Source organism: Periplaneta americana, chromosome 6, assembly GCF_040183065.1.
Source record: "Periplaneta americana isolate PAMFEO1 chromosome 6, P.americana_PAMFEO1_priV1, whole genome shotgun sequence".
Lineage (NCBI taxonomy): Eukaryota > Metazoa > Arthropoda > Insecta > Blattodea > Blattidae > Periplaneta > Periplaneta americana.
In genome coordinates this window covers 131,141,633-131,159,072 of record NC_091122.1, presented here as the reverse complement: position 1 = coordinate 131,159,072, position 17,440 = coordinate 131,141,633, and the positions used below count along the sequence as shown (strand labels likewise).

At 29.3% G+C, this 17,440-nt stretch overlaps 1 long non-coding RNA gene across 1 annotated transcript in view; it reads right to left on the bottom strand.

The window, feature by feature from the left end:
* The window catches only part of LOC138702236 (uncharacterized), a 220,815-nt gene extending 210,701 nt beyond the window's left edge, over positions 1–10,114 (bottom strand). Inside the window, exon 1 of the long non-coding RNA XR_011332821.1 lies at positions 9,814–10,114. This is a non-coding gene — a long non-coding RNA (uncharacterized lncRNA). The remainder of the gene's footprint in view (positions 1–9,813) is intronic.
* Positions 10,115–17,440: the final 7,326 nt, after the last annotated feature.

Genomic DNA, 17,440 nt, shown 5'->3' with positions numbered 1-17,440 from the left:
TTATTATTATTATTATTATTATTATTATTATTATGGGAAATGATGCCTGTTATTATTCGGTTGAGAAGCTCTTGTCATCTAATCTGCTGTCAAAAAATGTGAAAATTAGAATTTATAAAACAGTTATATTACCGGTTGTTCTATATGGTTGTGAAACTTGTTGGACTTTCACTTTGAGAGAGGTACAGAGATTAAGGGTGTTTGAGAATAAGGTTCTTAGGAGAATATTTGGAGCTAAGCGGGATGAAGTTACAGAAGAATGGAGAAAGTTACACAACGCAGAACTGCACGCATTGTATTCTTCTTCTGATATAATTAGGAACATTAAATCCAGATGTTTGAGATGGACAGGGCATGTAGCACTTATGGGCGAATCCAGAAATGCATATAGAGTGTTAGTTGGGAGACCGGAGTGAAAAAGACCTTTGGGGAGGCCGAGACGTAAATGGGAGGATAATATTAAAATGGATTTGTGGGAGGTGGGATATGATGATAGAGAGTGGATTAATCTTGCACAGGATAGGGACCGATGGCGGGCTTGTGTGAGGGCGGCAATGAATCTCCGGGTTCCTTAAAAGCCATTTGTAAGTATGTTACATTTTTTTTTATATCTTATAAAGTGGTATAGTTTTCATGATTTCCTGCTACATTTTATGATCCATGTTTCTCGTAGTTTAAAAATATTGTACGAAATGGAACTATAAAAGTTGGAGATTTATCCTTCGAAGAGGTGGAGAAATTCAAATATCTTGGAGCAACAGTAACAAATATAAATGACGCTCGGAAGGAAATTAAACGCAGAATAAATATGGGAAATTCCTCTTACTATTCGGTTGAGAAGCTTTTGTCATCTAGTCTTCTGTCAAATAATCTGAAAGTTAGAATTTATAGAACAGTTATATTACCGGTTGTTCTGTATGGCTGTGAAACTTGGACTCTTACTTTGAGAGAGGAACAGAGATTAGGGGTGTTTGAGAATAATGTTCTCAGGAAAAAATTTGGGGCTAAGCGGGATGAAGTTACAGGAGAATGGAGAAAGTTACACAACGCAGAACTGCACGCATTGTATTCTTCACCTGACGTAATTAGGAACATTAAATCCAGACGTTTGGGATGGGCTGGGCATGTAGCACTTATGGGCGAATCCAGAAATGCATATAGAGTGTTAGTTGGGAGACCGGAGTGAAAAAGACCTTTGGTGAGGCGGAGACGTAGAAGGAGGATAATATTAAAATGGATTTGTGGGAGGTGGAATATGATGATAGAGACTGGATTAATCTTGCACAGGATAGGGACCGATGGCGGGCTTATGTGAGGACGGCAATGAACCTGCGGGTTCCTTAAAAGAATTTGTAAGTACAGTCGTGGACAAATTATTAGACAAAATTTTTTATATGTGCAACAAAGCTGTATTTGTCGGAAGAAATAATGAACAAAAATGTATTTTGCACAGAAATAATGAACAGAAAATAGAGTTTGGAGGTTACTAATATTTGTGAACATTCCCTTATTCTTTATTAACATGTTGATTTTGTCAGGGATGCTGGAAACCAAAGTTCGACACTTTCTTTGAATATGAGCATCATTTAGCCAGATATCAGACAGTGCTTAAAGGAGACCATGTTTTGTTGTAAGCCTCTTTTTGTTCACTTTCGTCTACAGTATAGATCACAGATTTTCAATTTTGTTCATGTCCTGTCTTCTTGCTGGCCATGGGAGAACAGACTGTTGAATATCTTCTGCAGTATATAATTAAAACACCAGTAGTACCAACACAGCCAGATAAAATATACTTAATCATTGGAAAAATATACCAGAAGATGTAAACAATCACATTTACAACATTAGAGACTCTGTGAATTATACTGATAGTTGATATGACGAATTATATTATGTTTCCAAGAAAAAAGGTTTAGTCTAATAATTTGTCCACGTCTGTAGGTATTATTATTATTATAATTATTATTATTATTATTATTACTATTATTATTATCTAACAATATTTAAACGAAGATTACATGGACTCCATAATGCTATACAATTTTCATACACGTGACTTAAACACAGAAAAAAAAAAGGAAAGTTCTGTTGTACATATTGAGAAAATTGATGTCTCTTCAGTAAGTTACGGATTTAAGGATGATATGTTACATTTGTTTGATATCTTATAAAATGGTATAATTTTCATGACTTCATGGTCCATGTTTCTCGTAGTTTAAATTTGTTTAAATATTTATAGAAATCTTTGGCTTAACTTTTATGATTCTGTCCATTATTATTATTATTATTATTATTATTATTATTATTATTTTGTTATCGTCGTCAGCATCAGTACCTGTATTATTTTTGTGATGAAGCTATAAAATATTATTTACAGATAGTACGTTTAAAGTTATTCATGTCCTTACGATTATTGATATCACAAAGAGTACCACATTCCAAATATTTCGGTTGCTCTCTGTCCTTTTTTCTACGACATTTCTGCTTAACGGTTTTGATACTTATTTAAATTAATACATATTGTGTTATTATTTTAATATTTACGTGTTTGGAATGAGACTTTCAAGACCAGTGCATGAGTATAAAGCAAAATGAGAATAAATATGAACGCATAACGAATTAATTAAATTTGCCCACAGGAATAACATTTTATGGGAATACAAACGCTAAAATCAGGACATACAAACTTTCATAACTTTAATAAAAATGTATCGAAGACAAATACTTGCATGATATTACCAACCTTAGAATGTAAATGATTATCACACTAAAGAAACTGTAGTAGTATATAAAACAATATATTATATAGTTTGAAATTTTGTAATATAACGAATTTTGTACAATTCAAAACATAGATGTAAATAAATTACTAATATATATGAAAATATTTTACAGAACAATTTATCACTTAAGCAAAGAGATAATGAAAGTATAAGATGTGTATGAAATAATGCGATGATGAAATCCAAATTAATGTAAAAAAATAGTTGATATACTCATTCCTTTACTTTTCAGAATTATTATTATTATTATTATTATTATTATCATTACTACTATTTCTTTATTTATTTTTGTTTTCGGCATATGATATTGTTACAAATCGTGTGACTTTAATAATATACGATTTTGTTCTATTTCAATCACTCATAATTGTGAATATTTTTGAAACAATAACAGCAATAATGTTTGAGAAATATGTGTCTCAGTTTTTAAGAAAAAAATTAAGAAACAACTTAAAAGCAACCTTTCATTAAGAGACAAAAAAAGAACACATTTAAAATGGAGAATTATGTCTAACATGCTCCAATCGGTTGCAAATCAAACGCTGTGTATAACAACACAAAACTCTAAAATATGTATTCAGTTATTTTAATAATAATAATAATAATAATAATAATAATAATAATAATAATAATAATAATAACCACTTCTGCCAATTTTAAGCAGCCCTAAATACTAACCGGTTTGATTAAATTACCTAATGATGATAATTATTAGAGTATTGTTATAGTATATCCTATATATGAAAATGTACCATTATTTCTGTGGTCCTAAAGCATACTACAGTACATTACTCTTAGAGTTCATGTAAACATACTGGTACTATATGTACTCTATAAGACTTTTCTGAGTTAAAACACTCTTACATATTTACAAAATACATAACTATAGGCATATTTATATAAACATATCATATTTCAAATTAAGTAGCTTTTCAGTTTCAGCTATTCTGTGATTTTTTCCGAATACATTTCTCGGGTAATTTTGAATCGAACACACTATATTTCTATTTGAGCCGGCAATTAGTGGTATAGTTTTTGTTCCATGTTCTACATGCATTGCGTTTCAATCATCATATTTTTCCTATATTCTCAACTCTATTTATTTTAATGTTTTAGTGAATAATATAATTGCGACTTCATGAATCTCGATCCAGACGTTGGTAGGCCTATTTCAGTCTTATCCAGAAGTATTTTGAAAGGTCTTTCTTATCATACGTAACCTCACGTTTTTTAATTATTATTATTTCAGTAATTCCATACCTATTTTGTTAGAACTGTAACATTTCCTAAACACATTGACATTTTCTTCCCTATTTTTGTGTCAACCTCATTCCGGTGAAACTTTATTTTCCTATAGGCCTATTTGTTCGTTGATTTGCTTACGGATTTACACATTTTATCCTTCAAGGAAGCTGCAATAAATATAATCAGCTTCGAGGAATTTGCTTATATACATAATTCACCTTATAATATGTTTATGCAGTGAAAGAAATCAAAAACGAAACGGCTTTCATTAATTCACAAAAGCCAGAACATCCCAATAACGCACGTGTTTCTATTAACACTATCTTTTGCATCTTCAGGTATAGGCAAAATTTATAGCCTTTTTTTTTCGGTTTTTAGAAAAAAAATATTGGTAATTTTGTGCAGATATCTTATCATTATTCGAATTAAATTGTCACTTTCTTTGTTACACACAACTTTAATCTAATTTATTAGTTGTAATTCATTCATTTTGTAAGGAAATTGCCGCCCGCATTTGTCTTCCGGTGCTTTAGCGATCAATCAAGAATATGATTTGTTTTGTTTTTGTTTTTTTCTGATAAGAGTAAGCCTTATGTCAGGTTAAAGTGAAATATTTCTCTCAATAATGATATCTCTATTCCAATATATTATGTTCCACAGTTATGTTACTTATATAGGGGAGGTGTCAGTGGAAATGGTAAAATGTTCGATTTTTTAAATTTTATTTTATTTTATTCTCTGATGTTTGAAGATTAGATTACCAAAATTTTATTTCCAAATTTCATCAGGAAGTGCCCCAAAATAATTATTAAATACCATGGTGTCATACTACTCTCTCTTTAAATCGTAAAAATTAACCTTTATTTTCCGAAAACTACAATTTTTTACAATTAAGGAACATTTTCTCAAAAACTATTAAGTAATTAAATATTGCACCCCTCTCTATTATTGAATCATACAAATTTTCCTGTTGACAGATTTTCATTTGTCAGTTTAAAAGCCTAGTCTTTACTTAGTTAAACTATTAATATTTTATATATTTTAATAATTATTTTAATAATTAATTTAATTATTAATAGCCTTAATTGAGGATATGCTAATTTTAAATAAAATCTTTTATTTATAAGTATAATTTTATAGTCATCTTCTAAGATTTTATTTTATAATTGATAATCAATGGTGCTTAATTATTACATTTTATTTTTATAACAATATTCATATTTAATTGATTATATTTGTTTGCTATTAATTTCCGGATCCTCGTGGTCATCCTTAATTAAGGCCGGACGAGTTATTTCTCTCTCTCTCTATTTTAAAATTGTATTAAAAAATTAAGTGATATTTTAAAATTGTGTCTGCATGAATTTGTTAGATATTACTAGAAATCGGATTTTAAAGGGAAAAATTTTCATCAATTAATATCAAAAAAAGGACAAAAAAGGGAAAGTTATAGTCAAGAAAAGGACTTCAAAAAGGGCTATATTACTCCCCAAAACACACTTCAGCACATTTATGGATATACATGGCACACACAATCTTACATTTATCTCTTCACAACATAAGGAAAGTGTTGTATTTGATAAGGTCAAAAAAGGACTATATTACAACCTCAGAATGGTGCTCTTTTAATTAAAAACACACTTCAGCATATTCATGGATATTCATAGCACACACAAGCTTATATTTATCGCTTCACAACATAAGGAAAGTGTTGTATTTGATCACATTCAACATTTTAATGTTTCAATATGATTCTGCCTCTGAATGCAAAATTCTTTATAAACGGAAAATGACCGCACAACATCAACTGAAACCTGTGGTGAAAATTTTCTTTTTATCCTGAACTCTAAACCAGCACACTTTATTTGTTTTTCAATGTCTGGAATCAGAAGAAGAACGATATTTATTTTCGCTTGCTCAGGAAGTTATAGGCCTATTGGAAAAATATAAGAAAATTACCTAAATGTTTGCGATATTCTGTCAAAAAAGGATCAAAATAAGAGATGTTTTTGAAAAAGGGGAGAAAAGGAACTGTAGATTGAAAAGGGGGGAAAGACAGGGAAGTCAAAACCACATAATTTGGTCGGTGGAAGATAGTTTTGAACATCGTAATTAATTATTTCATATTTCGTGTTGAAATAAAAAAAAAAAGGAATTCCCTTTAAAATCCGGTCTCTAGATATTACGTAGGGCAAATATGTACAAAATTTTAGATCCATATCTGTAATAGGTCATGATAAAATGTTCCTTATCTTCCGTAATGTCAGGTTAGGTTAGGTCGGTTTATAACTGAACTTTCTATAGTGCTACGATATTGCATTAAGGTTCAAAATACATAAATTCACTTTAAATAATAATTCCAAATTTCAGATCGTTAGCTCAAAAGCTGTGGGATCTGTGATGAATGAAATATGGATAACAGTGCAGTTAGACAGACGTCTCCCCAGAAAGTCCTGTTTTTCATAACAAATTCTTATTATTATTATTATTATTATTATTATTATTATTATTATTATTATCATCATCATTATCGTGAATATTTTAAGGAAATATAATCCACGAATCATTTATATGCTGTGCTGAAATATGCGATCTTCTGAAGACTTGCGAAGTCACATTCATTCCTACAACAAAAATTCTAAATCTCCTTTTCGATTTCCAAATGTATCAAAACCGCAAATGTGTTGTGAAAAAAAAAATTGGAATTCGTTTAGCAGCAGAGGAGATAAGGAGAGGTACTCGTGGTCCGACATTGCGTGGGTTCGAACCCCTCGGCCGATTACGTTGTTGGATTTTTCCCGAGGTTTTTCCCAACTGTCTGTCGAATTTCAAGTAAACCTACGACTCATCTCGCCAAATACCATCTTGCTATCACAAATCCTGCTGATACCAGTAACATCTTCTTTATTGATACAAACTTAAACTCTGCCAGCAGTATAATAACTACAGGAAAAGATTAATTCTTAAATAATTAGTGACTTATTTATTATAAGCATTTTAATAAAAATTATTTATTTATTTTTTATTGATATTTATGTGCTGGACAACAGCCATAGGCCAATAAAAGTCCAGCACAGTGATACAATTAATGCAATAAAATGAACAACTATGGTACAAATTAAATACTTGAGATAACAAAATAAAGAACATAGATTGCAATGATTAATTTACAAGAATTAATATTATTATATTTTATGGAAAAGAGTTGATTCTTACAAAAGTATTACCAATTTGTGTAGAAAGATTATGCAAATAATATTAGTAAAGACATTACCATGTTCTAATACTTCTATACATTGAATGGATGGAAATCGCCTACAAGTTTGTTAGCATTTTTAATACATCTGGAGACCGGCGAGAAAGATTTATAATAAAATATAGAAGAGTTTGTGATGTCTCATGTCCTTCATAGGAATACGAAGGCTGACCCTGTTTAAGAAAGATTGACACTTAATGTCACCTTTAAGGACCTTACATAAGATTAAGTAATCGAGATCATGACGTCTAGCATACAAGCTTCGACATTTAAAGTGCTCGCATTTTTTATCATAGTTAAACCCGGAGTTATTAGGCAGAAATCTGTACAAACATAATGATATAAATTTCCTTAGAATATTTTCCAGTTTTGTCGAATTACTTGTAATAGAGTTCCAAACTACAGATGCCTATTCGAGTTTTGATCTGACTAATGTAAGATAGTATAGTATTAAAAGAGAGTCAGGTGTTGAAAAAGAATACGTAATTGGCCCGAATTGTCTAACATTCTTATTGCATGGTTATAAATATAATCAATATGATTGTGAAAATATAATTTGTCTATTAATATACCGATATCTGTAATACAATCTTTTCTGTTAATTAATACATTTTTTTTAGATGATAGTTTTATATTAATGTAGAGGTTTTCCTTGAAAATGATACTACGTAAGTTCCGGATTCATTAATCATTATCCCGTTATCAACTGACCAATTGGTAATTGAATTAATGTCATCCTGAAGAAAATGAGTCAGCATTACTTTTGATTTTTATAAAAATGTTAAGATCGTCAGCGAATTAGATAGTCAGAACTTATTCTTTTGCATATGTCGTCAATGAAGATTAAAAATAGAAGAGGTCCTAAAGTTGAGCCTTGGGTCCACACCACAAATAATATTAAATGGATCAGAGAGAATATTCGAAATTAGTACACTTGATTGTCTATCGTGTAAATAATTTTCAAACCAGTTTACGCAGCTTACCGATAGTCCTATATTATCTAATTTAGAAAAAAGAATAGAGTGTGGAACTAGATCAAACGCCTTACTGAAATCAAAATATATTGCATCTGTTTGACCCTGGGATTCAACAACTGTTAGTATCTGATTCAAATAAGAAACTAGGTTAGTTGTAGTAGATTTGTATTTAGTAAATCCGCGTTGTGCAGAATTTAATTTGTTTTTAACAAAAAAAAAAAAAAAGAAATATGTTTGTGAATTATAGTTTCAAAAATTTTTGAGAAATTATTTAAAATATTTTTATAATTTTTGTTATTTTTGATTAGTGTTGGTTTTATAATAACTATCATTTTAAGTTTGTTAAAATTGCTCTACCAAATAATAATTATTAATATTTATGAAACAACAACTAAAATAACTATTTAAATCCTTTAAAATCGGGAAACAAAAAATCATTTAAATATATATTATTTATATAAAAATATATTTATGTTAAATCTATTTATCAATAATTGATTATTTAAAATAGAACCTTATATATACATATATATACAAAAATAATTAATGGTATACAATTATTGTTATTAGTGGTATTAAACCCCTTACATATAAATAACAGTAACAGTGTAACTATAGATCTCATTTTAATAATAGAAAATAGGTCTGTAGTTACTAACTACATTTCTTTTGCCATTTTTAAAGACAGGAATAATTGCTGCTTGTTTCTAGTATGATGGAAATACCCCAGTTTTCAAACTTAAGTTAAATATGTGAACTAATAATAATAATAATAATAATAATAATAATAATAATAATAATATAGAAATTGCAGGCATTGGTGTACAAAATATTCATTAGCACTAATATTCCGTAGCCATAAAAGTTGTGTGTATGAAACTCATTTTGCTAACTCTGTTTTAGTAACATGATGTTCGTTAACACGTTAATAATAGTAATAATAATAATAATAATAATAATGATAATAATAATAATAATAGCATACAAATTGCAGGCATTGGTGTACAAAATATCCATTAGCACTAATATTCCGTAGCCATAAAAGTTGTGTGTATGTAATTCATTTTGCTAACTCCGTATTAGTAACATGATGTTCGTTAACACGTTAATAATAATAATAATAATAATAATAATAATAATAATAATAATAATAGCATACAAATTGCAGGCATTGGTGTACAAAATATCCATTAGCACTAATATTCCGTAGCCATAAAAGTTGTGTGTATGAAACTCATTTTGCTAACTCCGTTTTAGTAACATGATGTTCGTTAACACGTTAATAATAATAATAATAATAATAATAATAATAATAATAATAATAATAATAATAATAATGATATATAATAGTAATAATAGTATAAAATAAATTAATGTTACTAATATTTTTGGCTACTCTTTATATTACCACTATTAATAGTTTTAATTGTTAAATTTTACCAAAAAATTACCACAAAACTAACGTTGGAATAGATCGATAAAAAGATCTGAAAACAAAAGAAAGAGACAGCATGCAAACACAACAGAGCGCATGAGTAACAAGTATACGTACGTGCTATTTTTGTTCATTTTGTTGGTGCCTTCTTCATGAACACGTCACTTCCGGTTTGAATTAGTATATCACCTTAAGAAAAAGAAGAAAGAGCACTTTATTATACTCCCTGTCCAGGAAGAAGATGCCGGCTGTAGAGACCCACTTACGAGTCCTGCAGACAAGGAAGAGTTTGTAGACCAGGAAATCGACCAAGTGAGATTAGCCTATATTTCAGTGAACCCGAGGGGCGAGGGGGGTAAGGAAGCATTCAGCTGTCTGGTCCAACCCCTTTAACCCTCTCCTCTCTTACTTCCCCCACTTTAAGGTTCTATAGAATTGTAGAGGGTTAGCCCCAGGGGGTTACTTATAAAATATAGGTAGGGAGAGACAAGGACTTACAAAAAACAAAAGACATCCCCTCCTCTTAACCTCCCTTATCTCCTTTCAACTTTTTTTTTTCTATAATGCAGAATCAAGGTGGCATATTTGGAGGGTGGATTGTTTTGTTCATTCTTTTTTGTGTGTTTGTATGACCTAGAGCAGTGGGTTACAAACTGGGGCCCTGTGTCCCCCTTCTATTCAGCCATTTCTGGAAGAAGGGGGGAGGTTCTTGTATAATAGGCGCGGCAAATTTAAAACAGAATGCAATTAAACGTCATTGTCTGGGTGATTCAGAAACATCATCTCCCGTGCAATGTTTCTGGAACGCCTTGCGTTCTCAGGGTAGCGCGAGATAACGGACGTCATTCCGGTCTTGAGTCTGCCGCTACTACAACTTCCGCTATTATTATTATTATTATTATTATTATTATTATTATTATTATTATTATTATTATTATTATTATTGTCTTTGTGCTGAACTATAATTGGCCACTGGCTGTTGTACAGCATATTAAATAATTAAATATAAGTAAATAAATAAAATAAATAAATAAATAAATCATCATCATCATCATCATCATCATCATCATCATCACGAGAATGAAATGAAATTTTTGAGAACTGCGGGCTGTACTAAATTTATACGGAAGAAAAGCATAAATATTTTGAAAGCATTAAAAATAAGTCCTATTTTAAAGACAAAATTCAAAATTCTGAACAGAAATTATCTTATGTACTCAGAATGCCACGCCAAATAATAAACTACTGTCCTTCAGGAAAAAATTTTCGGGTCGTCCGCTGAAAACCGATGGAGTGAGACCTTCGTAAGAGGCCGGTGGGCCTAATACACAATAGGAATTATTATTATTATTATTTTTTTTTTATTATTATTATTAATAAATTTGAATGCATGAAATGAAAATACTTCCAGAATATCTTCATACTCATTTTTCACTGTAGCTTTTACTCGCCTTTGGAATTCCCTAGCGAGTAATTCAGACACTGTCAGACATCAGACGAATTTAAGAATAAACTAAGAAAGCATTTATTAATTACGGTAATTGTTATTACCAATGGTAGGAATTAATGTTTTTTTTTCAGTTTTCTTTTGCTCATATGCCTATAATAGCAGGATAAATGTTCAAATTACATCTTCATATTTCTATCACTATTATTATTACCCATTATTATTATTATTATTATTATTATTATTATTATTATTATTATTATTATTATTGAATTTAAAGAGAATGAAATGAAAATTCTTCCAGAACGTCTTCATACTCATTTTTCTCTGTAGCTGTTCCTCGACTTTGGAATTCCGTGCCGAGTAATGTCAGACACTGTTAGACATCAGACGAATTTAAGAATAAACTAGACAGCATTTATTAATTACGGTAATTGTCATTACCAATGGTAATAATTAATTTTTCTTCAGTTTTCTCTTACTTATATACATATAATAGCAGGATAAATATTCAAATTACCCCTTGATACTTCTATCACTATTGTTATTATTATTATTATTATTATTATTATTATTATTATTATCATTATCATCATCATCACTGATAATGAAATTAAATTTTTAAGAACTGCGGGCTGTAAACGTAGATATTTTGAAAGCATTAAAAATTGATCCTATTTTAGAGAAAATTCAGAATTATGGACAGAAATTATTTCATGTACTCAGAATGCCACCTAAAAGAATGCCACGCCAAATAATAACTACCGCCTTTTAGGATAAAATCTTTGGACCGTCCGCTGAAAAACGATGGTGTGAAACCTCCGTATGAGGCCGGTAGGCCTAATACACGATAGGAATTATTATTATTATTATTATTATTATTATTATTATTATTATTATTATTATTGTGGTTTGCTTTTATCTTATGTTTTGTCTTTTATTGGGTGTATATTTGCATTTGCATCATTAGATTATTTGAATAATAGTAATAATAATAATAATAATAATAATAATAATAATAATAATAATAGCAACAACAATTTGAATATAAAGAAAAAATAACCAATTCTGAATGATATTTTACTATAAAATTATAAAGAGTGAACCATAAGTAATGTCATTAACTTCGAAGAGTTATTTTTTAAATATTTCAGATTTAATACAATTTTTACTTAAAGTTATAGATTATTTTATATGAAATATTTAATTGCGTGTTTTGGGAAAGCAATTGATTTAATTCCCAATATGCTCAGTCGATTTAAGACAGCAGTGTGTTGTGATAATAAAATGTGATTGCAAGAAATTTAATTTTGTTCTGTAAATGTGCAGAAATTTGATTCAAACAAATGTAATTTTTCGTTCTACAAAGGGATTTTACAAGGTCACATTTATAGGGAACAAATTTCTACACATTTAAAGGGGTCCACTAAAATCCTTTCAATAATTTATTATCTTAATAGAGTGTTCTCTTAAATTGACTGAACATACTGGGTATTACATCAATGATTTCCCAAATCACGCTATGAAATGTTTCGTATAAAATAACTTTTATCTCGGAAAGGAAGCAAAAAGAAGCAAAAGTGTATTAAGCTGTTTTGTTTGAAATATCCCAAGGAATAATCGCTTGAAATGAATAACATTATTTACTGTTCATTCTGTATAGACATTGGCCATAATTTGAACTAGTTATGTTGTAAACTAGCAGATGTTAAGCTTTTAAGTTCACCAAAATTAAGAGTTTAATATTGTCTTGTACTATAATAGGGTTCCCAGACATATTGAAAAAAAAAATGGGACACATCAGTTATCACTGAGTAAGTTTAGTATGCGCACCCATCAAATATGCTAACCTTTCAAAGTGTTGTGTAGTAAACTTTACTACACAAACACTTTACTAACTGCCTAAGGGTAAGTAAATAAATAGTAAACAAAATTGTTAGGGAGCATATTTGCATTCAGTTTAAGCTTCTTGATGTAAATTGCCTTCAAATTGTTTTTAGCCAAGTTATTACAGAAATTGCTACAAAATACACTACTTACGTTACAATATTGTTAAAAATCATCCACCTTGGCATTGCAATATTTTTCTAAAGAATGAATTTCACTTAATTGTTTATTTTGAAGAATCATGTATGAAAAGCAACACAATCCTCATTGAAGAATGATTTTACAACAAGCATTGATTTTGCTATTTTTACAGACAATTTATTTTTCTCGTCAGTCCATAGAGCGTTCATGCGAGAAAATAATCTTTCGACACCCGCATTTGTTCCAGGGATACACATAATGAACCCACCTATCCTCTTCAGTACTTTTGAAAAGATCCACCCAGACTTCATCTAAACGTTTGGTGTTGCCATCACTAGACTTGAGAAGTTATTAACTCACAATAATATTGTTTCATAACAGTCCTTCTACAGTCACCTGCAATGATGAAGTGCGAGTTTGTAATTTGTAATATGGAATAGACATTGTGACTTTTCCGTTTCCTCTCAGTTTAAAACTCTAAAATACGGGTCGGAAAGCTGTCCCGAAGACTTTTCTCGGGACAACGGGACGCATTAACGAAAAACGGGTTGATCCCGTATTTTACAGGACGTCTGGGAACCTCTGTATTATAATCATGTTGTTGAGCTATAAATTTCATTTGACTTTTATGGTGGAATTTGATTAAAGTGTATTTATAAATTTTGTCAATGCTAATAGCATTAATTTCGGAATGGATGAAATTTGTTGATATTCCATTCACTTTTTTTTAAATTTTGATTGTACGTTTTTATCATAGAACTACAGGAATAGGATTAGTTTTTCTAATGCCTTCCTAGCCACTCATACCGTATTTGATAACAGATACAACTATAGCCAAATGAACCAAATGTAAGACCTAAACAAATGAAGAGTTGGATTCCAAAGTGTCCTAAGTCCTTTTTTTAAGATTCTAACTTGCTTTATTCACGTTTTAAGTTATCATTTTCAAGTCTATATATATATATATATATATATATATATATATATATAATTGTGTTATTGGTTTATTTAACAGACTCTCCTAAGTCTTGACTTAGTGTCTGAATATGTCTTTTCAAACTAATTTAAGGGCGTCAAATTTATTTTATTAGTTTTTATCATTTTTCTCATAATTTTTCATTTGGTCTTAAGACAGTTTGGAATGTGTCTGTTCAAATTCGTAAATTGTTTGGCGAATTAATTTACATGAAGAGGTGATATGTTTATACTATCTCAAGTGTAGATCAACAATAATTGCCATGTATTTCGCGTTTACAGATTCTTTCAAGCAAGGGAATTTACAGATTGTAGGATAAGTATTGTTTTAAGGGGTTAGGTACAGCTTAAAGCAGTAAAATTTTGTAAATATTCAACATTTTTTTTCCTCAGTTACTGTACCTTGTACAATAATTAAAATTAGTATGTGTAAAACACTGTTCTTCTGCTATATGAAAATGTATGTATATATATATATATATATATTATTTTTTTATTTTTTTTTTTCAAAATTTAAAATGGTGGCAGTTCACTGTGCAGTCATAACTCAAAAACTATCCAACATTCTGTGATGAATTTTTTTGTGTGTATTTATGCAAAATCACTTCTCTACCTTTGAGAGATTGTCTGATAAAAATAAATTCATTTTAAAAAATGGTCAAATATCAGTATTTTATTCTAACACAAAATAAAAAATATATATTATTTATTAAGGAATATAGTTGAAAGAGCATGATATTGTAAACATGAGTTTCAGCAATAAAATAAAAGAGAGAGAACACGGAAAAATTAACAAGTTTATGAGTTATGGGGCAAACGCTTCATCACTGCACAGTGAACTGCCAACATTTTGAATTAAAATATATATAAATGATTTTTTTAAATCATAAAAATATTTTTTTATTATTGTATAATAATTCAATTCAATTCAATTCAATTTATTTGGCGACTAGACATAGAGTTTTAGGCTTCGTCAGAATACATTGAAAAAAAGACATATAAATACATTTACAAAAACACTAATAACAGAAACAGTAAAATTTAAGTAATACAATGAAAAACATGAAATAATTTTAAACTTTTAAATTGTAGAAAACTAACTAAATTGCAATTAAAACTTATTTATTAAAATACAATGTCATACAAATTTGTGTTGAAAAACTCAGCAACAGAATAAAAGGGATTATTTAATAACCAATTGTAAAATCTAGTTTTGAAACTATTGATTGGTAATTTATAATATTGACTTGGGAGCTTATTATATAATTTCATCCCCATAATTAAAAAGTTTGTATTGCTCTTGTGTAATCTACAATATGGAATATTAATTTGTTCAGTATTTCTAATTTCATGATCATGTATATTGGCCACTAATGAGTAATTGTCGATATTTTGTCTAGTGTAAAGTACTAGATCATATATATATATATATATATATATATATATATATATATATATATATATATATATACAGATTTATGATTGTTAAAATCCGTGATTGTCTGAAAAGTGGCCGACAATGTTCCAGATAATTTTATTTACATAAAATTCTAATGGCCTTCTTTTGTAAAATCAAGACGCTTCCAATTTTGGTTCCATTTCCCCAGAAAATTAGGGCATATCGAATTATCGACTGAAAGAAAGAAAAGTAGGCACATCTTAAATAATTTTGAGAAATGCAAGTAGATGATTTCTTTAGCAAATATAAAACTCTTGATAGCTTTGTGCATATGTACTCGATGTGCTTATCCCATGTTAAACTGGAGTCTATAAAAAGTCCCAGAAATTTTGTGTAGTTGAGTTTGTTGTCCTTATTTATTAGATAGTTTAGGCTGAAAGTTAAGTTGATGGTTTTTTCTTGATTAAGCAAGAAGCCATTAGATTCAAACCATAAGGCCATCTGTGATAGAGTGTAGTTGTTGAGAGCATGTAATTGATTTAGAGCAGAGGAAGAACATAGGAAAGTAGTGTCATCTGCATACATAATTGTTATTGCTTTAATGAATTCTGGAATATCATTTATTGCTATTAAAAATAATAGGGGACCAATTATTGACCCTTGAGGAACCCCATAATGTGTAGTGGTGAGACTTGACCAATTTTCACCTATAGCAACAAATTGACTTCTCCCATGAAGATAGGTTCTAAAAATATTTAGTGTGTTCCCTCGAATACCATAAAATTCTAATTTTGATAAAATTAAATTATAATCAACACAATCGAAAGCTTTAGTGAGATCGCAGAATGTAGCATTAACTGGTGACCTATTTTCAAAATTTTCTTAAAATTTCCGTTATTAAAAGCTCAATTGCATCATTTGTTGATTTACTTTTCCTAAAGCCAAATTGGTTAGTACTAAAGGGATTTGAATTTTCAAAATAATCATAAATTTGATTGAAAATTACATATTCAAATACCTTAGATAACGCAGGAATGATAGAGATTGGCCTGTAACTACTTGGACTTGTTCTATTGCCTTTTTTATATATTGGGATTACTTTCGAAATTTTTAGTTGATCGGGAAATATGCCTTGTTGTAGACAAATATTGATCATATGTGTTAGAGGAATATATATGGAATTTTTAACTTTTTTTTTAAATCATTTAACATATCATAAACGTCTTTTGAATTTGATTTTTTCAAGGTATTTATTGTATCCCATACCTGCTCGGTGGTGACATCTTTCCATTTAAAAGTACAGGAGATTTTGTCATTTCTGTTTAGTATATCCATTGGAGATAGTTCAGAGCGTTGAATTCTGGATTTGATTATGTCCACTGAGTCAATGAAAAATTCATTGAACTCTTCCGGCGATATATTATGATTCTTTGTATGATTTTGAGTGTTACTGGATCTTTCTCTATTTATGAGATTCCAGGCAGTTTTACACTTGTTATCGGAGTTTACGATTAATTTGGTATTATAATCCAGTTTTGCTTGAGTTAATTGGCTTCTGTACTGTTTCTTAATTTCATTTAATTTATTTTTAGCCATGGGCAGATCTGTCACCTTATTGATGTGATGTAGTATTAGTAGTTGGATTTTCATCTGTTTTAATTCTTCTGAATACCATTTGTTTGGTTGTTTTTTACTTTTATTCAGTTTTACTTTCTTGATTGGGAAAGTTAAATTAAAATATTCTAATAATAAATTAAAAAATGTATTAAAAATTTGAGCAGCTATTGGGTCTTTAACATTAAAGAGGGATTCCCAATCAATATTGTTTATATTATAACAGAATTCCATTACTCTTCCCGTGGTAAAAAAACGTTTTTTAACCATTTGAGGTTGTT